Below are 24,836 nucleotides of genomic sequence, written 5' to 3'. Positions count from 1 at the left end.
TTGAACTCTATACTTAATAGGGTTATTAAACTGTATAAAATAGCAGTTACCTTCTTAACTTGTATGCTTGATAAGATGTGGCGTAGAGTAACGGAAGCTATTAACTGTATTGAATGTACATTTAGTACAAGCATAGATAATATAATACTATACTAGTAACTAGTAATTACGAGTATATACAGGAGCATATGTATGTATGTATTAATAATTTTATTTATCTTTTGTATCTATATATATATATATATATATATATATATATATATATATATTCAGTTACAAAATATATACCTACAAATAATATAGTTTTCACCAGAGGGAGACTATGTACAAAAGTCGATTGCTTGGATACCTCTGTCCCATTCGTGTTTCTACCGTGAAGCAGTTGTGTTTGCATGGCTGTGTTTCGGTTTGAAGGGTGGGATATGGCGTGAAATTACAGGGTACAGAGGAATAACATCTGAGTCCTCAGGAATGGCAACGCATGGGGGGTATCATGAGTGAAACAGTATACTCTGTTATGTCCATGGTACTGCTCATTTCTATAGGCGACGGTTACCATTTTCCATTAGGTGGGCCGTCAGCTTGTTTGCCATTCTAAGTTGTATAAAAAAAAAAAGAAAGTTTATTATTTGTCATACTATTTTTTGCACTACATATGTTACGCTTTACATGCAAACTCTATAAACACTTTCTTCTTTCGGATCCTAAAGGTTGACAGGAAGAAATCGCTTTAAGGGATAAGTCTGCCTATGTATCCTGGCATTTTCGTTGTAACCCGATATTTATATTAAAAGTGAATGTACAAAAGAGTACAGTAAATAAAGAAATGTAATGCACAAAACTTTGTACAGAAAGATAAAACAATAATAAATACACACATCAACATCGTCTAGCGATATTTTGAATTTTCTCAATTTACTAAAATTAAAATATAAATAACATGCAACATGTATTATATTAAAAAAAGCCTATTTAACAGACTACACTTCAAAATAAAATAAAGTAATATTTTTTGCATTATTTAAGTTTTATTTAAGTGAAGACGAAAAATGGAAAAATGATAAAATTAAAGATAAATGTGTTTTAATAAAAAAAAAAAATAAAGCTAAGTATTCAAGTTATTTAAAATGATAAAAAAAATTAGAAGTCAGTAAAACCACCTATGACATTAATAACGGTTCTGCAGCGGTTTTTCATGCTTTGAATCAACCACCATGGGACCACATGGTTTAGGTATTTCTAGATATGCATATCTGCTACGTATATATTTTTTTTACAACACAGGGGGCAAACGAGCTTGCGGCTCACCTGATGGTAAGTGACTACCGCCGCCCATGGTCACCCACAACACCTACGGCATTGCAGGTATGCTGCCGGCCTTTTAAAAAGGAATATGCTATATAAGGAATATGTATATGAAATACGATATCAGAAATACTTTCTTCCACGAACGCTCTGATTAGGAAATGAACTCCCTACCGCAATTTTCCCAAAAGACTACAGCATGGGTTCTTCAAAAAAGGGGTAAAGAGATTTCTTCAGGATCAGCAACGCGCGCGTAATGTCCCTAGTATGTATTAAAGGCGTTCATAGACTACGGTAACCGTTTATCATCTGGTTTGCTGTATCCTTGTTTATCACCTTAACCATATAAAAAATCGGTTAATTTAAATTCTCTAATAGCAACCCTTGGGTTTGCCTGCACATATAAAGTATATAAATGTTATATGACCATCTGTATTTCATCATCAACAAATTTTCAACCATCTTTACATATGTTAAAATTTATGTTATTAGTAAAATCAAATAACATTATCTGTTATTATTATGTATACCTACATCTATTGTCTGTCTATATATCAATTTACGTGCATAATCCAGAACGCCAAACCTAATCCAATCTATGATAGATTAGTTTATTTCCTAGTTTGACACAACCAATATATAATCCCAGTAATGTACACAGAGCAATGTTCGATTACAAATCAGCACTTATTTACTGTCTTACAAAGTAAAACAAATATTTAAGTACAAAATTGTGGTGGATTGCGCAATCGAACTGTTGGCGCCACACAACTAAAAGTAGGGCAACCAAAATTATTGGCTTTGCAAATACCAAATACAGTAGTATCACGTATGTGGCAGCCCTAATATAGCTCGCTATTTATGGTATAAGGTGAATCATGGTTGAATAAACCCGGGGTGTTGTTTTGATCTTAAAAGTTCATGCGCTGATCTCGAATCTGGTCTGCGTTGACTCGATTTAATCTGTTGCAAAAATTGGAACAATAACATACTTAATTGGTAAAGGGCACTGAACTTTGGAAATACAACTTTTTATTTTTTTATCGGAATCATATTTTCAGTTAAGTTAATTTAAAAAATAAAATTGATGTCTATATAAATACGGGAAATTAATGAACTCGCTGTGTCTTTGTCGCTTCCGACAATTGTTCCGACTTCATCCGGAAGTCTTCTTCAGGGAGCGTTTAGCACTTTGCATCACAGCGTCTCGCTTCGCACAAATAAACTTGAATCGTCTCAAAACTAGATGTTCTGGCATATGTAAGTTGTTCTTATTCTAGTATCCTAACTGGAGTGTGTTTTTTGGACTACTCAAATACTCTTGGCTGAGGGGAAAGGTATTGTTAGTAATGGGCTTTAACAGCTCCATTGCATGTAATATACCATACATACATACATATCTGTCACGCCTGTTTCCCATTAGGGTAGGCAGAAACAATGGAATATACCCTATCAGATCAACCTATACAAGGTTCCTCCTGAAAACTATCCTGGGTAATTCTTTTTGAATTCATCATGATGGGCTGATTTGCTTTCATCTCAGCTCACCTATCATCTCTCACTGGTATCTTGTCAGCTATCTCGAAACGATAGCGCTAGCGTGGCTACCATTCCATTAGAGAAGAATGATGAGGACTTTTTTAAATAAATTGAATGGTAACCCTACCTGTACAATTAGTTTACCAGTTAATAGGTGAGAATGAAATCAAGTTTCTATAACGGGAAGTTTTGTGAACTTACTATGTTTGTCGTTTCCGACAATTGTTAAAAATAATATTGAAATCAAATCTGTCGTGTCCATTGTGACAAACTTACCAGAAACCAGCGTTCCTTTCTTTGCAAGAAATTTAAACTGACTTTTTTCATTTCTTCAACACTGACATAAATTCAACTAGCTATTATTATGATATATTTGTGAATTTATTACTATACAAGCGGCCCGTCCCGGCGCCGCACGGGTGGACATTTTTAACATTTCCCTTCACTGCTCTGCTCCTGTTGAACGTAGTGTGATGAAAAATATACTATAACCTGCCCAGGAGTATGAAGAATAATTGTACCAAGTTTCGTTAAAATCCGTCGAGTAGTTTTTGTTTCTATAACGAACATACAGACAGACAGACAGACAAAAATTTTACTGATTGCATTTTTGGCATCAGTATCGATCACTAATCACCCCCTGATAGTTATTTTGTAAATATATTTCATGTACAGAATTGACCTCTCTACATCTGTAGATATGTGTTATTATAAGTGTAGATTATGTATATTAAGTTGTTATTACCTGTAGTCTAGATGTTTGTAACTGTCATAGCTTTTTTTAAATAAATTTTCATCCATTCAATCAATCATTCGATGAAAATATTATGGCTGATTAGCTATAATTTTTCAGGATGGACCGCATATAGGTGGATTAAGGAAAAGCAAGCTTCACTGACAACAATGAAACCCGTTAGTTCGTGTTACTAGTAATCTCATCCCGCAGTATCGAGTGTTAGCACTTATAAACTATTTCATCATCATCATTATCATCATCTTTTCAGCCATTATCCAGCCTCCCCTTAGCCATAGACTGCCTTAGGAACGGTCCTTACCCACCTGCATCCACTGACCCCCTGCTAAATTATTTATCAGCACTTATTATTTATTTAACAAAGCTTTTTTATAAAATTGTGTAAAAGTAACTCTATGTGGTCCCGGCATAGAATAAGCTTTCCCTTCCTTTCCCGCAGTAAGAGGCGACTAAGGGAGTTTAATAATTAAGGGATTGGCAACAGCGTTCTTTTTAAAACATCACCAAAGCCTAACTGCGGCTGCCAATTTGCCTGTCAAACGTGGCAACTATTGGCAAAACTCCCCTTGTGGGAAAAGCTTATGTTCAGCAGTGGACAGTTAACGGCTGAAATGAAATGATATGTAAAAGTAAATTCAATTTGTCTGTTTGTGCATAATTTTAATATCAACACAAAAAAAATATTAATTTTAAAATGTCGTCATCTTCCTGCCCTTGTATATATCTATGAACATAATACATAATGAATACCCTCTTTACGTTATTATAAATACGAACCTTTATAACAATGGAGTAAAGATTTGAAACTCTTTCACGCAAAAACTACTGAACGTATTTAAATGAAATTTGGTACACAAGTAGCTTATATCGTAACGTTGCACATAGAATATTTTATATACTGATTCACGCGGGTAAAGCCGCGGAATATAGCTAATGAAAAATAATTATTGTTAGAGAGAGAAAGAGGTCAGTATAATGATATTTCTGAACACGTGCCACCGCTCTTTAAAAAGGCGTGGTCTTTCGAGCGAAAACACCCGAGGGACATTTGGTGAGTGAACGTTTTGCGAAGTAACGAAAACACATTTGTTTTATTTAAAAATTAACTTCGCAATACCCCCACTTGCGTATTCTATGACGGTTAGTGAATTATATTTCATACTAGTTGTAATCGGCGGCTTTGTATGTGTATATTTGTCAGAAAATATGTCTTATTCTGTGTCAAAAAGAAACATTCCTAAGCATAAGTTACAGAAAAAAAGGGTCTACTATGAAATGTATTCCGAAATTTCGGGTCCGAATGAAACACATTTTATATTAAAATTACATATTTATAAATAATTAAAATACTAAAATAACTTTCCTTTGGACCTTTGTAATAGAATTTATGACGAGTGAAAAATTAAGTTGTATTTACTGGGCGAATTTCGGTATGAACAAAAACGCGAAATTGAGGCCGAAATTTCGGAATTTTATTTCATGGTATATACGCTGCATTTAGAACGTTATTATAATTTCAATATTACAGGTTCGTAAATTGATTGTTGTTACAAACTTCCTTATTTATGCGTATCTGATAATAACTTTGTTATTCTTCGATATCGATTGATAATAAAATACCGATTAGCAGATTAGTCGTTCACATTTTCTTATTGAAATAAATATCCCTTCCCTTCTCTCTCTCTGTCATAGACGATAGAATAAAATTTTTGAACAACAGAGCTATGAATTTATATAAACCTCTGGTATGAATAAAACTATTAAAATTATCAGAAATTAAAAAGTATATATATGAATATAACCAAAAATATTTCGGTTTTCGCCAAAATTGAAACAGGGGGCCTACCATGAAATGAAATTCCGAAGTTTCGGACTCAACTTCGTGTTTTCGTTTATACATAAATCGGCCCAGTAAATGGAGCTTAACATTTCGTTCGTCATAAATCCTACCATAAAAGATAATATTTTAATATTTTTAAATGGTAATATTATATAACTTTAACATCAAATTTGTGTTTCGTTCGGCTCCTAAATTTCGGAAAACATTTCATGGTAGGCCCTCAGAATCGAAATTAGATTTCGGTTGTGAGTGGTAAAATCTTATTTTAATAGGACACCATATGCTTTATCACATAAGAGTTTTGCATTCTATGGAATTAGATGGTGCTATGTATGATGGTGCTATATATGTATGTTTTAATATTAGCTATATTCCACGGCTACGCCCGCATGTATCACTCACTATACGAGGTTTGTCCGGAAAGTACGTATAAAAGTTTTTTAAAAATTTTATTTTACAATTATTCAGGTAAATCAATTTTATCCCCTTCAAAGTACTCCCCCTGTGACATAATGCACTTGTGCCAACGCCGTTTCCACTGTGAGAAGGCTCCTTGAAAGTCCTCTGGTTGTAGGTTTCTCAGCTGCCCCGTCGTAGCTTTTTTTATCTCATTTATGTCCCCCAAATGCCGCCCCCGAAGTACCAATTTGGTTTTTGGGAACAAGAAGAAGTCACACGGGGCCAAATCCGGCGAATAGGGGGGTGTTCAGTCACCGTAATGGAATTTTTACTCAAAAACTCACGGACAACAAGAGAGGTGTGGGCAGGGGCATTGTCGTGGTGAAGAATCCAACGCCCCTCTCGCGCCAATTCTGGACGAACTCGTGCCACACGAGCTTTGAGGCGTCTGAGCACATCGACGTAGAATTTTCCATCAACTGTCTGGCCTGGAGGGACGAATTCTTGATGGACAATCCCCCGAACATCGAACTCTTTCTCGGCCCTCTCTGAATCTTTTTAGCCACTTGTGGACGGTTGGTTCCTTCACAGCATCATCCCCATAAACTGTTCTGAGATCGGCAAAAATTTCACGGCCATTCTTGCCGAGTTTCGAGAGAAACTTGATTACGACGCGCTGCTCTTCAACGGAAGCGGGCTCCATGCCGACGGGGTTTCGTTAAGAGGTAACTTCACAGATGGCGTGACAAGCCAGTTCGCACCGCACGGCGGTCAGACCAGAACTGAAGCATTGTTAGGGACATAAGGAAGGGGTCCTGCGCTTACCTGGCCTCCCCACTCCTCTTTCTCGCATTCCAGAACACTTTTATACGAACTTTCCGGACAGACCTCGTATAAGAAAATCCTATATTAACCTTAAATTTAATCTATCTATGTACTAAACTTCATTCAAATTCATTCTGTAGATTTTGCGTGAAAGACTAGTAAACATCCATCCATGTATCATTGCAAACTTTTACATATATTTCAATATATATTGCACAATACATAACCTACACATACAATCAGTCAATGTGCTTTTTCAACCGACTTAAAAAAGAGGTTCTCAATTCGGTTGTATATTTTTATATTTGTTACCTTATACGTTCATCACTTTTCTTTTTTTGATGGGTGAAAATGGAATGGCTACCTCGCCTGTGCTAACGGTATACGCTGACGGAGCACCAGTGAAGGGTGATCGATGAGAATGAAAACAGGCCAGTTAGCCCATCATGATGAATTTATCAAGAATTAATCATGATAGTTTCCAGGGGGAACCGCGTGAAGGTTGACCTGGTTGGGTATATTGCTAGAAATAGGATTCTTAGTCTCCATTACTAACAGTCCCTTTCCCCCCATAAGTTCATCAGTTGTAAACTGATTAAGATTTGTTTTACCTACAAGGATATACTACATACAGTTTTGTTCCATAGAAATTTTGTCAAAAAGGTTTAGTATGTAATTTAGTTTTTAAATCAAAATAACTGGCTTTCTTCAAAACTGAAGTTAATTATTTTTGTGAGAATCAAAATTTAATATTATTTGAGGTCGGTATATAAATTTAGGTAAGTGCGTACATCGAATACGTTTAATCTAGCTACCGAGGAATCCATGTCAATTACGATAAATTTGATAAGAACGACCTATTAACTGGTGTATTTGCTCGGTTGGAACAAATTAACTGCAAAATCATATCTCAACGTCCCTATCTTCTGCGAGTTGATATCGTAAACAAACACATTTGTTTCACGTTCGACCGTCAATTAAATAGGAATCCAATTCCAGAGTAATAGGTTTGTTTTTTATTCAACAAATTATATTGTATTAAAAGACAAAATATCAATTCTAAAAATATTTTCTTTTCCAAGAATTGATCGATGACGTTATTTCGAATAACGAACGCGATGATGCAAAATGTCGTATTTTTTTAATAAATTTCCAGGAGTTACGTTTTTTTTTTATTATTTTTCTTATTAATATTTGACATTTTAAAATGTTTCGCTAAAATTGTATGCATTGTACTTGGCTATAATAAAAATTCGCAGCACTTTGATCACAATAACGTGCAGAACACCTACTATGTCATGTCTGACCAGTTTTGTGGTTTATCCTTGTTTGTGATGTGCAATGTACATATATAAATTATGTATCATTGCGCTTTACAGTCATTGACCTGCATTGACTGATTAATTATATTTTTTGAGGTTAGATTGCGGTCTATAGATAAAAAAATTATCTTCTCTTACTAATATATATTATTGTATTGTATTGTAAAATCCTTATTATACATAATTTACATTAGACACAATTTAAAGATTTAATACACAATGGCGGACTTATCGCATAGAGGGATCTGTCAAAGTAAATTTTTGAAAAATTGGAAGAAAAATACAGAATGTTCGAGCGTAAAAACCGTACAGCTAAAAATAAATTAAATAATTAAAGTTAAAATTAAACATAATAAAACAAATGCCATATGGCATTAAGCTCGCCATTTGTACAAAGTTTTATTGTGCAGTAAAGAATTAATAAATAATTTTATAAATGAAAATTATATACAATACAATAAAAAATATACACCTACATATATAATTATACATGAATATACATTTATAAAACATATATTCACAATTGGCTCAATGAAATAAGAGTTTCAGAATAAAATTTTATGATGCCTACTTAAAATGAATTTAATGATTGTGCCATCTTCAAGTTATTAGGAAGTGAGCTCCAAAGACGTACAACATATTTCTAATATACATATATTAGAAATATATTGTATTAACATATTATATTGGAACTAAACGTCGTCTGTACATTGGAAATATTTAAGAAAAATTAATATAAGGAGTTTTAATATTAACAGACTTTTAACATATTCGAAAATAGATATCTGACCGATATTAAAACTTTGGACAATATATAGATATTGGACCGGTATCCATATTACCCATGCCTAATACTGGGATCAAGGGGGAAAGGGATTGTTAGTAATGGGATCTAATGAACCCATTGCTAGCAATACACCCTATCAGGTCCACCTCCACGTGGTTCCCCTTGGAAACCATCGTGAATAATTCTTATTGAATTCATCACGATATATCACCAACCAACTGACCTGCTTCATCCTCACATATCATCTCTCACTGGTGCTCCGCCAGTGTACACTGATAGCGCGGGTGAAGCTACCATTCCATTATCACCCATTAAAAAAAACCAATAGGATTCAAAGTACCTATTAATCAGTTACGTTCTTTATTTATTAGAGAAAATATTTTTTGGCTACGTATTCTAAGACCATATTACCTGTAGGTATGAATGGCACGTACCAATCTGTCGAATAGCAATCTCTTTTAAGTTAGATTAAGAGAAAGTCTGGTCAAACTGTACCTACCAAACTAGATACTAGATAAAAGATACTTAATATTTCTTCATTACTAATACAGTACTAATACCTGGCTACTAATTGAACAATTCATACGTAAATACCTAAGTTTTTTTTATTTCTTTGTATATGTCACTAATATCTTTAGTAATTACGGAGTAATTTCTATAATATTTTTTTTAATATCTTATTTTCATCGTGATACCATAGATACGTGTACAAGTTTTTTTTTTGTACGTGTCAGAGATATCTTTGCTAATTACGAAGTAATTCTTATATTTCTTTTTATATTATATGATGTTTTTTTTTTTTTAATGAGTGAAAATGGTATGGTAACCCCGCCTGCGCTAACGGGATACGCTGGCGGAGCACCAGTGAAGGGTGATAGATGAGAATGAAAACAGGCCAGTTAGCCCATCATGATGAATTCATCAGGAATTAACCATGATAGTTTCCAGGGGGAACCGCGAGGAGGTCGACCTGGTTGGGTATATTGCTAGCAATGGGATTCTCAGTATTCATTGCTAACAATCCCTTTCCCCCCTATTATATGATGTTCTATTTTACAATCCCGTCATAAAACCTCAATAGGATATCCATTGACCTCAATATGGTTTAAAAGAGACGGAAATTAACGCGACCATTCGTTCATATTAAAAACCATAAATCATGTAAAGCGAAAGTTTAAAAGTTAATTAAAACCTTCAATAATCTCGAATAACCTCCAAACTGCCCGTCCACTGAAACCTACGTCCTGTTTAAATTAAATATTTAAAAAACAAACTGTTCGATAAAAGTGAACACCGTTAACAAAACAAATTAATAACAAACATATAGGCATCATAGCATATATAGGAATCGTTTCTGCCATATATATTTTGAAATCAAACAATTATAATTAGCATTCATTTAAATATCAGTGAAAATCAACTAAACCACCTATCTCTGACTACCTCATTTAGGGTAACAATCATGAGCATATTATTAATATGATGTTAGAATGCATCATACAACAATAAGGCTAATTAAATTAAAAACAACATTAAACAAGTATAAACTGTCTATTGCATAGAAATTCCGATACGTTTTCAACGAATAAAAACAGAAGGGTAGTCACAAATTAAATGGACTGTAAAAAATAAAGACAAACTGCAAACAATGCACATTCGATCGACGCATTGCAAATAGAAACCTTCCCACGGTTCAGCGGACGAAAAACAGGTTCCACTTGCATACCAAAAGCAAATCGGCCGTATCCGTTCCTCAATAATTATAAAAAAAAGAAACAAAAAAAACAAATAACTCACGTACCTCAGTCAATCCAAAAGCGAGCGAACTACGGTGACACAACTAATTAAACGCACATGTTTTTAAACTTCACTTGGCAAGATTAAAAAATGTATTCATTCTATACTAAATCACTTTCGATAGCGAAACACACGCGGACGCCGGTTTCGTAGAAAAATTCGACAAAAAAACACGACCTACCACCACCGATACAGAAGCGACACTGACTTGTCAGCTTGAATGTGAGCTGCTGAACGGTCCATTCTCGGATACTACGAGCTACGGCCATTCAGGTATGTGAACAACCTCTGAGACGAGATGTCGACAATCAAAAATCAACTGTAACACTAAATCAAAAGCAATAACATTCCTTTGGATGCGTACCACTGATAAGGCTGCGTCGATATCAGCACTGCGTCTAGTATTCTAAAGTGAAGGAGACAGAGCTACACGAGTACCGTGCGGAAGCAAGACAGACGTCGTTCGACATTAAGATGATTGGACCGTGAAATTTTTATATTCAGTTTGCAGCAAAAGCGCATCTTCTGAACAATAGTGCATACTCACGACAGCATGGAACGCTTTGACTCATTATTTATATGGAGCTTGAAATGGGACGTCAGAGTCTCATTGTTTTAAAGGAGCTTAAAAGCTATTGCGGCGAGCCTTGTTGGGAGCCATTCCCATGGGATGAGACAAAATAATGAGGTTTTAAATTAATAATTACGTGCATAGTCTATTGAAGTTTATGGCCAATTACTGCTGGGAAACAAGATGCTACCGTATGCTAACAATGCAGAGTTATGTGAACAGCCATAATGTGAAGAAAACACAAGATTACTTACTGTACTTTGATAATTACTTCTGACTTGAGTTTTTACTATAAGAATATTATTCTTGTTTATATTTAATATACCTACCTACATATCGACATGGTGTCTATCTGCCTTTTTCATTTAACCTTCGTTCATTTTAAGTCATATATATTTTAAAAATAATTAATTACCTTTCAAAAACCGACCTAATATATCTAACCTACAAAAACAAAAGATTTCTTAGTGATAAGGCCGCCTTTTGCATCATTTCTTATTAAAATTAGCAGTATTTACTATTTTATAAACGGTGCAATAAGGTGTAAAATAAGTTAATAAAAAAAACAAATATCTTGCTTGATCTTGATATTTGATAAAAATGTCACATTCAATGTGAATCAAATATGTGCAAATTATTCAATCCCCTCGCCAAAAATAAGTAAGTATAAAGGAGACGCAATTATGAATAATGTGCCCTCGGCTTTTTTGCTCCGATCCCTTTTAAGAATCTTAGAATAATCTACCTGCTACTTATGGCGGTAAAAATAACACACTGAGGGATGCATACAAAAACTTCACTTTTGTAACATTAATAGATTTTTTTTTGTTTTTTCAGGTTTGTCAGCTTTCGTTGCATAGCCTAAGTAAACTGGTATTAACATAAAGTTTCCAAATTAAAGTACCCACAGGATTACCATGGCATATAGTTAAAACTAAACTTTGGGTATATCGATAGCAATGGGACTGGTAGTCCGCTTTACTAACAATGCGGAGAGGGATTATTAGTAATGCGGACTACCGACCTCCACGTGGTCCCCCTTGGAAACCATCGTGCTGAATTCCAAGTGTATTCATCACGATGAGCTAAGTGACCTGCCTTTTCATTCTTACCTATCATCCCTCACTGGTGCCCCGTCAGCGTATACTGTTAGCGCAAGCGGGGTTACCATTCCATTATCATCAACTAAAAAATCCCTCTCCGCTCAGGACAGAGGATTAGCAAGTTCGTGGCTACAAGCCACGTATATTGCTCGAATTGAGAAGAACTACACTGATGAGGGAAGAAAAGATCTCCATCCATAGCATTGAAGTATACCAATATATTATTGACTCCCACTAAGTATTACTTGCCAGCATAAAAATATTGAAAGCATATGAAAGTCACACGTGATACAATATTTAATTTTGCAAATAAACGTTTTATATTGATACACGTACTGGCCGTGTGGTCTTGGCAAAAAATGGACCACTTTTTCTTGCAGTAGATGTCGTAAGAGGCGAATAAGGGAACCTAATGGTCTAGGTATAGGTAGCAGCGTCCCTTTTAAAACATTACCAAAGCCTAACTGCGATTGCCAACTTGCCTGCTAAGCGTGGCAACTACTGGCAAAATTCCCCAAAGGGGAGGCCTATGTTCAGCAGTGGACAGTTAATGGTTATATACATAATCATTATCATGTACTGTAGATACGTAGAATATGCATATGTTTTTTTTTTATACAACTTAGAATGGCAAACAAGCTGACGGCCCACCTGATGGAAAGTGGTAACCGTCGCCTATAGACATGAGCAGTACCATGGACATAACAGAGTATACTGTTTCGCCCATAATACCCCCCATGCGTTGCCATTCCTGAGGACTCAGGTGTTATTCCTCTGTACCTTGTAAATTCACGCCATATCCCATCCTTCAAACCGAAACACAGCCATGCAAACACAACTGCTTCACGGTAGAAACACGAATCTATTAAAGCCATTGTGTATGCAATATCTAGTAAATTACATACAGCGCTCATTATGGTTTACACTATATTGGCCATGAACTGAATGTCTTTGAAAATCCTACATAAAGGTAGACAGATTTATTGGTTATTATGCAAATTTATTATGCATTTGTTGTCAAGTTGTTTTAATCTCACTACATAAAATCTAATATTCAATTATTTGCTTTTTTGTATAGCAAAAAAACTAAATATTATTTATTATTATTATTATCAATCTCTCGCTAGTTTCAAAACCTCTGTTAAAGCCCATTATCTCTCCCTTTAAGTAACTATTTTTTCCCATGTTCTATCTTCATCTTCCAGTGTCACTCTCTCCTGTTGTATGTGTACTTTTAAGTTTGTGTATGTTTATGTATGTATTTGTTTATGTATGTATTTGTTTATGTATATATATGTATATACATGTATATGTATATATCTTTGTATATATTTGTTTATATATAATAGTACTAATATAATAGTGCGCCACCTACCCTTTATTTTTCTTTGTTCTCTCAATGTTCTCTACCCAAAGGTTGTCTGGAAGAGATTGCTTAGCGATAAGACCGCCTTTTGTATCATTTCTTATTACAGTTAAATGTGTTTACTATTCTATAAATGGTGCAATAAAGTGTACATAAATAAATAAATATTATTTATTTATTCATTGAATTGCTTCTGTGGACTAAAGGACTGTATGCTGGTATGGAAATACCGTGTTTTTAGAAAGATAATATAATTATAAAACTATATACGCATAATATAAAACATATAAGCAAACAAAGGTACCAAATAAGCGAACGAAACAAAAAAATCTGACAGTAACTGCAAATCACAAACAAAAATTTCTTTTTAATAATATTAGAAAGGAAAAATAAAAATGTGCGTCGTACACAGCTTCGTTCCAATCCTTCTGTTCCAACAAGAACTTCGGAGAGGAGAAGGGATTGTCAGTGAAAACAATATATCCTGTCAAATTGACCTTCACGCGGTCCTTCTTGGACCAACGTGGATTCGTCACAATGGGCCAAATAACCTACTTTTATCGTCACCTATCATCTCTCACTGGGGCCTCGACAGCGTATACTGATAGCGCAGGTGGCATTACTATTCCATTATCATCCATTAAAAAAAATAAAAAGTTATTACTTGAAAAAGGATCTCGCAAGTTATAATAGATATGTATATTCAAAATTTCAAGCAAATTTCAAATCAACTGCAGTTAGTACAGTCTCCAGCTGTCATCATCTTTATTCTAACATAATACTATAGACTCCCTAGTAGTACTCCTCCCAATACATTTGAGGTCATTGCTCTATTGAATAAGGGTTGTTCTACAATAATTATTGTATTATCCTCAATTAACTTGTAAGCATCCTATGTGTTAATGTAATTCATTAATATGGTGTATTTGTAACCAAATTTAATTAAAATTAGTTTTAAGTAACATTCAAACATATTTTTAGATACGTAATCTTGCATTCGGGAGTACAAACAAATCCCATACATCTTTATAAACTTTATTATTTAGCGAGAATGAATAACAACTTTAAAATGCATACCAACCACTCAATTATTGGGACAAGGCCAAGAACATAATGAGCATGAATGAATAACAATGTTACATAGATGAATTGGTCTTTCAGTGTCGGACGTTCAATTAGAACTTATTTCAATTGTAAACTATGCTTTACATCCACAATTGATTCTAAACAAACAAACGTCTCATTCCAATAATAATTTGCTGTATTGCATTGTATTTAATTTTACATCTGTTTTATAGTGATATGTTGAGTCAAGCTGATACGAGTGGTGACTCGAATACCTAATATGTTCTCAGGTACTCGAGTACTTACACTACTCGAATATTACTAGTGTGTTTGACATAAGTTTCCGTTTCAGGATCTTATTAATATTTTCCTTAATTTACTAAAGAAAAATTATTGGATTTTTTTTATACAACTTAGAATGGCAAAGAAGCGGACGGCCCACCTTAAGGAAAGTGGTAACCGTCGCCTATAGACATGAGCAGTACCATGGACATAACAGAGTATATTGTTTCGCCCATGATACCCCCCATGCGTTGCCATTCCTGAGGACTCAGATATTATTCTTCTGTACCCTGTAAATTCACGCCATATCCCACCCTTCAAACCGAAATACGCCATGCAAACACAACTGCTTCACGGTAGAAACACGAATGGGACAGAGGTACCCAAGCAATCGACTTTTGTTCAAATTCTCCCTCTGGTTATTATTCAATATTTGCTACATTCATAAAAATGAATATCAGAAATTAATATAAAAAGTACTTCGAACTAAGAACTCGAACAAGTGTTCGAGTGCTCGTACGGATGAGTACTCGAATAGTTGCCCGAGTTCTGAGACTCGATTTAGAATTCGAGTCTTATTTTAATGAGTATTAAATTACTCGAATACAAAAAAGGCTCACTCAGCACGCTACTAACTGCACCACGTCTTTGCAAGCTGTTGAATGATTGCAAGCAACACTTGGATATTCAAAACTAGGAGACCAAATAAAGATAAAATAAAATAAAATACTAACGTTTTGTATGTAGTTGTCTGTTGCTTTGCCAGGGTCCTCGTCCTACAATTAGAGTTAATTGACACAAGTGCGTAATGGCTCTGACATCAGCCGCTATTCTCAAATCGGTACAAATAAATAATGACGAGTGGATTTTGCTCCGCAAAAAAAACTATAAATTCAACGGTAGCAAAATTATATTGACTTTAATACTTATTACTCATTGTTCTCGTATTTTATAATAAAAAAAAAATAGCTAGTTAAAATAATTTCATTTAAGATGACAAATCGTGTCTATAATTAGATTATTCTCCACAACAAGCCCTATTTAGTGAAAAAAATAGCTGTTTAAATAACTAAATCTATGTGGGACCAGAACAGTGGGGCAAACACTAATAATTATTTTTTTTAAATAGTTTTGAAAACGCAAATGGACAATAACTTAGAGCTATTATGAAAAATAACTTTGTTAAATTTTGAACAAATTTATACATCCGATAGGATTTGCCCAAAAAAAAATAGTATAAAAGTTTCTTTTTGACAAAAACAGAAAGTTTTAATTACGGGATACAAATAGGCCCCACACTAGACGAACCTGTATCATGGGCATCTGACAACAATAAACAATGTACAATCTGTTACAATAAAAATTACATACTGAGCTATTAATAAAAAAATGAAAAAAATATAAAAGTGGCATAATAATCATTTGCTGATCAGGCAATCCCAAAAAAGAAAAGTTAAATATATAAGATATTACTAACAATGTATAAGATATTACTAATTATATATATAAGATATTACTAACATATATGCCTAAAAGAAATGAAGATGTGTAAATGAATGTGGGTATGTTTGTCAGTTTTGTGTGAAAAAGGAACTGCTATTAATTACTTTAACCGTATATTCGGCAACAACCCGACAACTAAATCTACCTGTACACAATCTTATGAAAAGGATCAAATTTCACCAACTCAGGATGCAACATGTTTAAACAAGTAGATACTCGTAAGATGCACGAATGGCACAAGTGTATCCGTTAATAAAGGGCGAGTTACATTATCCAAATTGCAGTGCACTAGCCGAGCACTTGGGGCAGATTCCTTACAACAGCAAACACTACGAAAACTCTGCGCAAACAATCGCTCACTGTCTAAAAATATATATATTACGTATCTGGATTTCTTTCTAATCGATAGACGGGTTACATGTACTTTTCCTGACAAACAGCGCCATTTGCGAATAAGTGACAAAAGACAGAACTAATTCAAAATAATAATAATGTTTATTCTCCCCAACAATCTTACATTATAACGTTTACATGCTACACACACTTGCCGTGTGGTCCCAGTATAGAATAGGCCACCCCTTTCTTTCCAGTATGTGTCGGGAGAGACGACTAAGGGAGAGCGATAGATGGGCTGCAGCGTACCTCTTAAAATATCTCCAAAGCCTAACTACGGTTGCCAATCCGACTGCCAAGCGTGGTAACTACTGGAAAAACAAAAAAGGGGGAGGCTTATGTTCAACAGTGGACAGTTGAAGGCTGATATAATGACGATGATGCCACACATATGTTGATACAATAAATATTGTATGATGATGTTGTATGATAGACTGGAGACCAAACTAATTTGGAAACCCATATCTAAGCATCCAGTACTCATCACCCAAAACGTGCGACAATGTCAGCTTTGAGCAGCATTGTAAAATACTTTGACTAAAGTAATTCACTGTTAAGTGTATTAATATGTTGCAGATATGTATAAGGATATGTGTACCATATTTATGAGTATAAATGTATGTGTGTGAGTACATGCAAGCTTGTGTGTGTGTATTGTGTATATGTATGTGTGCGTGTGTGCGTGTGTGTGTGTGAGCGAGTGCGTGTGTGCACGCGTGTAAAATTACTATTTACTAATTAACGTATGTACACGACGTTCGATAATTAGTAAATATTGTAGTAATTTTAGTTCCTAAATCACTTTGTGGAGGCAACAGCAATATTCTCCCACTTATCACTTTTAAGTAATATAAAACATGTCAGTAATAAAGACTGAGAACAAAATGTGGAAAATCACCAAATAACTTATGCTTTCATACACATGTCTTTACAAAACATTTTTTTGTTAGTTAATAATATCTTTTCCGTCAAGTTTATTCTGTGAAATTAGCTCACTGATTTATATTTGTAAAACATTGTGTCATGGTACTCCCTTTATCGATACAAATCCTGCGATACAAATTCGCTTAGTATGTATTCCAATGTACTTGTATTATAAATTTCTTGTATTTAATAAACAAACAAGCAGATAAACAAACGAATGAACAAACAAATAAATAATAAATATCCTATAATTTTCAGCTATTACAAAACTACTTGTGAGATACATATTCAGCACACTGGATACGCTAAACGATTGTTCGTATTTACGTTACATGAGCTAGCATGCTAATGCTAACTCAATTCCTCACAGATTTTGCTCCTAATTTATCATGATGATCTCATAAAACACAATTTTAACCCGAGTTATACTAGTTCTTATTTACTGCTTTGTTTGTATAACCGGGATATTTGGATTGATCGAGATAAAAATGTCTGATATGGTCTATGCCTTTCTACATCCCAAATGTTGCATTAGACTCAAAGCTTATATTATATTATACTTATAATATTAGTGAAATTGAAGCTGTTAATATTTTGTATCACCATCATTTCAGCTATTAATTGCTGAGCACAGAAGGGGGTTTTCTCAGTAGTTGCTACGCTTGGCAGGCGGGTTTGCAAACGCAGTTAGGCTTTAGTGATATTTTGATGGACGTTTTAGGAGGGAAACTGCTGCCTATTCCTTGACTATTAAGTTCCCTTAGTCATCCCTTATAACACCCATGGGAAAGGAAGAGGTTGCTTTATATATATATATATATATATATATATATATATATATATATATATATATATATATATATATATATATATATATATATATATATATATATTCGATTCGATGTGCCTCCTGGCATAGGCCTCCTCCAGCTCTCTCCACTGAACTCTATACTCCGCCACTCTACTCCAGTAAGACTCTAAGGTTTGACAGATGTCGTCTATCCATCTTATTTTCGGACGCCCCTTTTTTCTAGTGTCTTCGCTTGGATACCATAAAGTTACTTGTTTACTCCATTTGTCATCAAAAAAGATATGATACACAAAAAGTTACCTTTTCGTGTCGTGTGTCGAAAGTTTAAAAAAAAACACTGCACCGTTTGCATGCGCTGCTAATTGGATAATATAATTGCCTCTTTATTCTACCTGTATTGCTTTTGCAACAATATTTCGAGATCCTTTGTACTGATTAACAATAGGTTACTGTATCGTCAAACCATAATGGAAACGAGCTTACAGTTTATTATAACTATGCTTACAATTTATATAGAAATATCAATTTAATTCATTTACATTTCCCAGTGATAATTTTATGTATTAGCAAATATTTGGTTATGAAAGTTCAATATATTGGAATTTCAATTATTTGAATTCATACAACATTCATTTCTGCGTTATATATTATTGTTACATATTGTACTATTATTATTCATGCTTATATAATTGTATTTTTTTACTTTATACCTATGATTTAGTACTTTTCACGTAAAAACTTTTACGGCCAATACGGTTTCCATGGAGAGGAGTGCAGCATGGCAGTGTCGGTTTAAAGAATGGTAAAATTATAGGGTACATATGGAGGCATAATGCCATTAATATCTAATTAATTAATAGTCCATGGGTAGCAGGTGTGGGTACCATGGGTGTCATGGTGTTATGTGATGGTCAAGGTGCTGTTCCTATTATAGTTGATGGTAACTAACTTACCACTTTCCATCATATGCTCATTTCTCTTCACCTATCTCGTATGAACCATGATGGTTTCCATGGGAACCGCGTGGAGGTCGACTGACAACTTGGTTAGGTCCCACATAGCTATATGGTCTCATATAAACCAAGTTGTCATAAAAGCAAGGTCCTATTGGATCCCATTGCTTTCATCTTCTTGCCCCTATTATAAATTTTATCCCTATCATAGCGTGAAAGGCAAGTATGGAAATAAAGCACAATATTCCATATATACATATACATACATACATATATATATATATATATATATATATATATATATATATATATATATATATATATATATATATATATATATATATATATATATGAGAAGAAAAACTTATATTAATAGAATACCTAATGCATACACACTATACGTTTTCTACGGAAATTGAACCTGCCACTGAAAGTCTTAAGCAAACATCGCCAGTCTAGAGTCCCGTAAATCCTTAGTAATTTGATGTGTGTAGTCTACGTTCTAGTGTAAGATATATAATATCTACTTAGATACTGCGTTTCAAACTTCAATCTCAGCTTTTGATTTCCTTGAGGAGTAATAAAGTCGCTAGGTCGCTCCGCTACAACGTTCCCCATAATGTGTATACAGGACAATTTATTGTTTTTTATAAATAAAGCACAACAAAACAATTTTATTACTCTGCAAAAAGACAATGGACTCATTCTGAGGTATCATTTCTCTAAACTTATCTATTATACTTATCTCTTAATATTTTAAAGTAATTTTGTGAAATTAATGTTTTATGGGCCATCATAAACTAAAATTATAATAAATTTGACTTAAATCTATCAGAAAATTTGTTCATATTGGTCCTTACAATAAAAATTTCGCTGTGATCAAATTTTCATTTTAATATTAGAGACAGGTTTAAAGATATAGCCTCAAAAACTGTAATAAAGCTTATTGATTATGAAAATATTTTTTATTATCATCAGAAACTTTGTGAAGATGATGGGATGTTTGTATCAATAAGGATTTTATTAAAACTGTTATGGGTGTTTTATATCCGACAATGTCTACTAACATGGTCCCTATAATGCAATTTCCATTATTAAATACCGTTTCCATTAATGATTACTTAAGTCAAAATTCATCAGTTAAAAATAAATCCAATGTTACTCACACCTCTTTAGAAAAATTTAAAATATAACTTAAGATTTTCTAGAAGAGATTGTTTAGTGGCAAGACTTTCTTTTGTATCACAAGCAAAGTATCGGAAACGATACGACTTTATAAATAGTTTATTGTGAGTTACACCCATATCTAATGGAACAAAAGAACTAGATCATGTTATGACTAACTAGAACGGAAAAAAAATTCCGTTTTATAATATATTTCGTAAACAATTTATTATTTCTTAATAATAAAAACATAAAAAAGAATGGCTAGATTATGAAAAAGACATAGTCAAATATAAGCGTTTTATTTACTATCCATTAAAATAACTTATTTTAATTTAAAAAAAGAAACGCTTATATTTTTTAAAAAGGAATCGTACAAATTAAACTTTTCAAAGACACCGTGTGATCAGCGTGAGAGCGGGTCGTAAGAGGCGACTAAGGGAACGTAATGATCGAGGGATGGGCAGCAGCGTTCCTCTCAAAACATTTCCAAAGCCTAACTACAATTGCCAATCTGCCTGCCAAGCGTGGCAACTACTAGAAAAACCCCCCAAGGGGGAGGCTTATGTTCAGCAATGAACAGCTAAAGGCTGATACGATGAAGATAACTTATTTTATTTTTTATTTTATTTATTTAAGGAACACCAACAGCATATTGCATTATAACATATAGGTATAACAAACATTAAATATAATACAATATTAATGCACATGCCTATTATAGGTATTCACAGCATTTACTTTAACATAGTTATACAGTGCGAGAAAATGAAGTAAATAATAAAAACAAACATGTAACCCAAGTTGTGAGCAATATCAGAAAATACGATTATGAGTGAATTGAATTAAAAAATATTTAAAAAAATATATATTATGATAATTAGAGTTAATTTTCATTAGATTGTTGTACAAAGTGCTTCAGCAATTTATTTCTGTAGGAATTCCAATTATCATACACTATATCAATTGCAGGTAATTTGGCATTAATTTCATTGTATGACGCACTAATTTTAATTAAAAAAAAAAACTTTTAAACAAGAATTATACAAATTGAGGTTTTCACAGGTACAGTGTGATCAGTGTATCATAAGAATCGACTAAGGGAACATAATGATCGAGGGATGGTTAGCAGTGTCCCTCTTCAAACGTCACCAAAGCCTAACTACGGTTACCAACCGTCTGAGAACCATGCCTGGTAAAACCCCCAAGGGTAGGCCTATGTTCAGCAGTGGACAGTTAACGGCGATATCGTCATCGTTAAATAAATAAATATTTATTTATTTATTTATATCAAGGCAACAGATTACAAATTAATACATTTATAAAATAAATATTACATAAAACAGCATTAAATTTGCACTCCAACAACTGCTCTGCATAACATTCGATATTTTATACATTAAAAGAATGACGGCTATAAATTTAAAGTAACAAATTGGCAGCCTTAATGTAACATTGCAAGGATTGTAGGAAAATATCAAGCATCTTGCATACATTGTTATATTTTCTGCACATGCGGATAATTGGATTGTGATACGATACATTATTATTACAAATCGGTATATATAAGTATATACTACTTATCTTAATTTACGAAAACAAAGCCGCAGGTTACAGCTAGTCTTTAATATTACAAAACTTGTTACGATAAAAAAAAAAGCGTCGGAATAACCAAAAGAAAATATGCGAGGAGACTTATAATTAAATTAAATATACTTTAACAGGTACCTACTCCGAAATATGCAGCGCTTTACGCTTTATTTAGCCGTCTTATAAAGAGTTATTTAAAGTATAATTAGTAGTCGGTAAAGATTTTTTTTTTCTTTTCACTTAAAGCAAAGTTAACGCTCTCATTTTAGGTTAGAAAAATCCAGCTTCTGGGGAATTTCATACTTTATACAAACTTTAAACAACTAATCTTCCTTTTAAGGGACATTTTTCATGTACAAACTTTGTGTAAGAGTGAATGCTTGTACTTTTGGACTGCTAATATCAAATACTATATTTAATTACATATTCATCTCGAAAGGGGGTGTTGAGTTGTATTGTTCTTGGCTAGAAAGATCTAGAACCTTGCGCACAAGAGCATAGACAGATAGATACTCTTTATTGTTTGCTCCAAAAGATTACAATAGTAAACTTATTATAAATATAAATAATTACAAGAAGCATAATGATTAGAAGTCTCATATTTCCCTGCCGAGCGATAACAGAACCTTTTCATCATCACCAATTGTTTCTTTCTTTCAAGCATGACTGCTATGTTTATGTTTGAAAGATTATGGAAGTGAAATTATGGTGATTGGGTAACAAAAATTCATGGAGGGGGGGAGGTTTATAGATATGGATATATCTAACACCTCCATCAATGTACCCGATCAGGTCGACCTCCACGCGGTTCCCTCTGGAAACCATTGTGGTTAATTCTCGTGAAATTCTTCACAATGGGCTAACTGACTTGCTCTCATCCTCACCTGTCGCCTCTCACTGGTGCCCTGCCAATGTATATAGATAGCGCAGACAGGGTTACCATTCCATTTTTACCCATTTAAAAAAAAAACAACCATGTCTTTAATACTTTCACATTTATAGTATTCAACATATCATATCAGCCTTTTACTGTCCACTGCTGACCATCCCCCTTAGAGATTTTCCCAATAATTGCCACCAGGCGGATTAGCAACCGCAGTTAGTCTTTGGAGATGTTTTTATAAGGACGCTGCTGCCCATTTCGCGCCCTCGCTTAGTCGCCTCTTACGACACCCACGGGAAAGGAAGGGGTGGCCTATTCTATACCGGGATCGCACGGCAAAATATTTATTCATAATTTATATTATTATTCATGTACTTTTATTATTTACATATGTAGGTATATAGAGCTGTTTTTATTGTATTATATATTAATTTTTTTTACTGGGTATTATTTAGTTTATCTTTAATTGTACGGTTATTACCCTTATACGTGCTACAGTTTTCTTTCAGCTTCTCAAAGGTTGACTGTAAGAGATCCCTTTACGGGATAAGTCCGCCATTGTATATTAAATCATTTACCAGTGTTTAATCTAAGTTATGTACAATAAAGATTTTACAATATAATACAATACAATATTACCGTAACATAATTTTGCAAATCCTAATCTCCAGGAAGTAAATCCTTTCTATTAAAAAAAAATCATTGATGTGAATTCATAATTGGCGAAGTGTTGTTCAAACAAGAAAGTCAAATTTTTGTTACCAACCTTTTTGGTTATGAAATTAACGTATCAGAGCAGATAATAAAACGGAGAATAAGATAGATAGATAGATAATTTATTTACATTACTTAAAGCACACAAATTACAATAAAAAAAAAAAATACATACACATAATACACAGTAAAAGAGATAAAAGAATGAAAATAAAAAAGCACAAAGAAAAAATAAAACAAAAAAACAAAATATTATAAACTAACAACCTCCTTTCTTTCCCTATCCTTCATGCGTGTGTATATAGTAGCACAAAATGGTCACAACTCAGTTTAAGCAATAAACTGAGTTGTGACCATTTTAAAATAATAATAAAATAGAAGAAGAATAAAAATAAAACAAATGTAAATAACATAATATTATCAATACATAGTATAAAACAAAGTCACTTTAAAACTACGCAACGTATTTTTTTATTTATGATGTGTTTTTTTTTAATACATAGGGTGATCCAAGAAGGAGGTCTATATACATTAATACATGCATAATATAGTAGAGAAACACTGATAATTTTAGAGGTTTCTAATGTGATGTGATGTAATGTGCACCCGTGCGAAGTCGAGGCGGGTCGCTAGTATATTATATGGCAATTAACCCTTGCATACTGGTGGAAATATCCATCATAACATTGAATGTCCAAAAATTATATAAAAGAACAATTTCACTTAAAGTTAACCGTGTCTGGATATCTTTTTAATGTCCATTGCAGAAAAAAGACATAGCTGTCAAATTAATTTTTTTTACCATTTTTTCTTTAATTTTAAACATGAATTATATCACCTTGATTTATTTCACCAATAAAAAAAAAACATGCAAAGAAGGGTTAAATTGCAGGATATAGAGGCATAACACTTTAGTCCTTAGGAATGGTAACGCAAGAAGTGTATC

The 24,836-nt window shown here is 33.5% G+C and overlaps 1 protein-coding gene across 2 annotated transcripts in view; it reads right to left on the bottom strand.

Moving 5' to 3' along the window:
* LOC113514913 (uncharacterized) overlaps positions 1-10,882 on the bottom strand; it is a 180,517-nt gene extending 169,635 nt beyond the window's left edge. The window contains exon 1 of one of the 2 annotated variants that reach the window (XM_052895196.1): positions 10,573-10,882. The gene's annotated coding sequence lies outside the window, so the exon portion shown is untranslated. The remainder of the gene's footprint in view (positions 1-10,572) is intronic. The other variant, XM_052895195.1, reaches the window with a different exon arrangement.
* Positions 10,883-24,836: the final 13,954 nt, after the last annotated feature.

This window comes from Galleria mellonella, unplaced genomic scaffold (assembly GCF_026898425.1).
Source record: "Galleria mellonella isolate WM207_F2 unplaced genomic scaffold, CSIRO_AGI_GalMel_v1 utg266, whole genome shotgun sequence".
Taxonomy (NCBI): domain Eukaryota; kingdom Metazoa; phylum Arthropoda; class Insecta; order Lepidoptera; family Pyralidae; genus Galleria; species Galleria mellonella.
Note: the sequence above shows the minus strand (reverse complement) of the source record. Positions and strands in the feature narration are given on the sequence as shown.